The following is a 4,293-nucleotide window of genomic DNA, read 5'->3' as shown; positions in this document are numbered from 1 at the left end:
CTGAACTAGAATCAAACACACACAGGATCATTGTCAATACTGACAATGTCCTGAAACTTTAATGTTCAGACAATAACATATACAACATACATTTGAATTCACTGATTCACAGACAATCATGACTTAATTGACGAGCATTAATCAATTGACTATTTACAACATTTGTCAATAATTAGTCTAAAATAATAGAAGCAGACTGTTTTAGTCAACATTTTCAGAAATGAAAAAATTCGTAATATAATTAATCGACGAACTTAATCGAGTCGATTACACACATTGTAAATAACCATAACCAACAGAAACAATTCACATTCGGATTAAATAGACAGAAATGACAGAATTGATCAAAACAAATATGAAAAATTAACAAGCTATTAATACGGACAACAATACACATAGAATACACAAAATAAATAGAAAAATACCTCTGAACTTTAATCAGACTCGATCCCAACTCAGCTTCGGATTTTTGTTTGAAATCAAACAGACCTTAGTCGAAGTATTTTCCACTGAAAATACTTCGACTAAGGTCGATTAAACCTCAATCTTTTACTTGAAATCGGAAAAATTCCAAGATTGGAAATTTTTAAGGTTTCAGGTTCTTGGATCTTAAATCCGAACATTTCTAGGCAGATTTGCAGGGAACCAAACATGATACGAGGGTGTGGGTAGCCTAGGGGTTATTTGGTGTTAGTTTGAAACGGATCTGAGTCTGTTTTTGTTTGGTCCGAATCTTCAAAAGAAGATTCGAGGAGTTCCGAACTGATTCGAACCAAACAAATGATAGATCCATATTCAGGGTGACTAGGTGGAGCTGTGGTGTCGATTTGGGACTGTTAGGTCTAGATCTGAACTTGGCTCGAATCTTCAAATGAAGATTCGAGAATCTCTAGGGAGATTCGAACCAAGCTGGTAACATATTCGGATAGAGGGTGTTCATGGGGTCCTAGGGTGTTAAGTTGGTGACCGGCGGCGTTGATGCCGCCGGGTTTCAGGCGGTGGAATCCTAGGGCGGCTAGGGTTAAGAGTGGGGGTTTGGGACGATGATGAACAGGAGCGGAGAGGGGGGGTGTTTAGTTAGGGGGCCGGGTAAAGGGTTACGGGTTTATATAGGGGAATGGTAGGTGGATATGGACCGTTGGATTAGGAAGGATGGATGGCTGAGATTAATTCATTAAATCAAACGACGTCGTTTGGTTTAAAGTTGGGGTCGGATTGAATCGGGTTAATGGATCGGGTAACGGGTTACGGGTAAGGGTAATGTATCTTGTCCGTTGATTGGATTTGATCGAACGGTTTCTTAATGAGAGGTGACCAAACGACGTCGTTTGGTCTTAGCTTGGGACTGGACCGGACAGGTTGTTTGGATTGGGCTGAGGAAGTGTAATTTGTTTTGTGCCTGGATTTAAATCCAGGTCCAATTTTTATTTCCTTTTCAATTTTTTTTCTAATTTTATTAGTAAATAAAAAAATCCTAATAAAATTATAAACAATTTTTTAACCTTACACAAAAAATATTAATTACTCTATAATAATTATTTAACACATAGAAAAAACATCAATCACACAGTGAAACATTTAAAATAGAACTAATGCATATTTTTGTGTTTTTTTTTATTTAAATTATCTCTTAAATGCATAATTAAATCCTATATGCATGCAACATGTATTTTATTTTAATTTTGTTTAATTATAACAAAGCAAACATTTTACGGGCATAAACAAATATTTAACACCACGCAAATTCAGAAATTACACAGTACAAGAAATTTATTTTGATTTATTTTGGAGTAATTTTTCGTAAGGCAAAAATCACGTGCTCACATTCATGACAAATTAATAGGGTAAGATGGAGACAAATTCTGGCCAATTTAGATTTCCAAAGTTCAAATTGGACACGAAAGTCTATAAACCTCATCAAGTGAAGACGCAAATAGTAAGTTAATTATTTGGTAAACACTGAAGTGAAAGATTGTACTAGGAGATAAAACAAAGATGATGTGTCTCACCAAAGACATCAATTTTAGGCATTGACTTCTGTTGGTAGTCCAAAATGAACCAGTACACTTACCTATTTCCTAGTCGCCTTTAAAGAATTTGCCTATAATCCATGTAATAACTTTTTTTATGTATTTTTAATTTGGACCATTTCTCTGTGTTATCCTTGTGCATGGGTCATCTTATGGTCAATCTTCTCTGTACCATTTTAATTTTATCGGATTTTTCCGAACTAATGGCTGCTAACTCACTTTAGTATCTGATTCTAGTCCTTTGCCATGTCCCGGACTGAGTTGTTCCGATAGACTCCATTAACTCATGAGATCTAACAGAAATGTTGTTTGACTCAAAAGATATTAAAACCTTTTTGAACAAATCAATCAAAATTGAAGAGGTAAATCTTAGTTAAACATAATAATCTCTAGATAAGAAGATAAGTAAGAGAAGATGGGTAATAAGATTTCTCTATCGATCTGAATCAGTAAAATCCTTTTTAGAACACTTCTCATTCATAAGTAGAATTATAGCCAATATTCTCGATCCCTATTTACAAGGTTATTGTCCTCTATATATACAAGGAGCGAAACCCTTCTAAGCTGTAAAGACAAGTTACGAGGAATATTCCTAATGTTCCCTAATGGGCCAACACTATTACAAGGGTCGTATAGTCTCTTATTTGCCATAAGATCGTCTCCCAAAAGACATCGAGTTAAGGAGACCCCGTCAATCGTCGCACTCGTCGTTGGTCGTGATTGGTCAAATTTTGACCCATACAGTTAGTCCCTCCGCTTGTCGGGGTTGCAACTGGGAGCATCCTCGATGAGCGGATATCATGCATTCCAATGGAGAAATTTGATCCTTCGAGGCGTTACGACATGGCCAATGAGGAACGGTCAGCGTTCTTAACAAGGCACTGGGTAATACATTTTACCGGGAAATGATGTCATCTTCACGTGCGTCATCATTACACATGTTTTCGAGGCAGGAGTTGATGACTTGTTGCTTCGATTCTAGCGCTACTCTGTGACTTTCCGCTTCGATTCTGGCGCCACTTAACCTTCTAAATAGGTGGAGGGTTTGTTTTTTCAAAAGTTCTTGGCCATTTCAGTCCTGATAACCTCCCCTTATTTCTCCGAGCTTGCCCTGATACCTTTCTGCTTCTCACGTTCTTCATTCACAACTTCTTCCCCCTTCTTCTTTTTTGTATCAATACCTCTTTGAACGAAAGCATGCCAAGGTCACATCGTTCTCGTGAAGGGGTTCCTGAGGCCACCCAATTGTCCACGACGCCCCTTCATGCGGTGAAGATACAGTGATAGAAGAGGGTGACAGTCTCCCTACGGTGGAGGAGTTATTGCTGAGACACCCCATGTCTCGAAGTGACTTCCTCAAATATCCCCTCATATTCCTGCCCCCGTACTTTCTGAGATAGAGAAGGTTTACATTGACGTTCTTCATATAAAGTATAACATTCCCACTCACGTTGACATGATTCCGATGGGGGAGATTTTGTAGAGGTCCACAGACCTGGGTACTGCGCCTTCTATGAGTACCCTTTTGTGATTGGCTACACTTTTCCTCTCTTCCCCTTAGCGGAAGAGTTCTGTAGGTTCAACCAAGTTTGCCCGACACAACTTTCGCCGTATACCCTTAAGGTGCTTCTGTTGTTGACCAAGTATGCGGAGCTGGCGGAATGTAATGTTTCTATCCACCACCTTTTGCACCTGTTCTCGCCTAGCTTCCACAGAGGTACCATGGTGCATTTGAGGCACCGTGGCACAAAAGTGTTGGTGGTCGGGACAGACGACCGAGCAAGTCGCAAGTTTTGGCACAAGTACTTCTTTGTCAAAACTGAACATATCGTTTCTGACTCCGCCAGGTTCCCGGAGTGATGGAACGAGACTCGTAAGTGTCGCCACTTGTTTTGTTCTTCCTTCGTCTGTATTCATTATAAAATTTGTTTGCTTCTCGTTTCCAGCTATGGGACGTCCGCCTGCCCTATTACGGGAATATGGGATTGGGTAGCCCGTCTGTTACCCCATATAGTGGAAACCCGAGATTGGCCTTCCTTCGTAAAGCGTTGCAGCCCTAAAGTTCCAACTAGTGAGTGTTTTCCCCTTACCACTTCGTTGGTTATATATCGTCATCCATTAATTCGACTTTTTGTGATGGCAGATCGAGGAGCTTCCAGGCGGAAGACGCAAGTCCCCGCGTTCTGATAGGCTGTTGCCGCCGAGGACACACAATTTGTTTTGAGTGAATATGTTCGAGAGGCTCATCCTCAACCTGTTCAAT

At 39.8% G+C, this 4,293-nt stretch overlaps 1 non-coding gene across 1 annotated transcript; it reads right to left on the bottom strand.

Moving 5' to 3' along the window:
- Positions 1-2,134: 2,134 nt before the first annotated feature.
- Positions 2,135-2,236, bottom strand: LOC138890908 (U6 spliceosomal RNA). The gene has a single exon (XR_011407270.1). It is a non-coding gene; the product is annotated as a U6 spliceosomal RNA (small nuclear RNA).
- Between the last annotated feature and the right edge of the window lie 2,057 nt (positions 2,237-4,293).

Source organism: Nicotiana sylvestris, chromosome 4 (assembly GCF_000393655.2).
Source record: "Nicotiana sylvestris chromosome 4, ASM39365v2, whole genome shotgun sequence".
Classification (NCBI taxonomy): Eukaryota; Viridiplantae; Streptophyta; class Magnoliopsida; order Solanales; family Solanaceae; genus Nicotiana; species Nicotiana sylvestris.
This window is presented reverse-complemented; position numbering and strand designations above follow the sequence as displayed.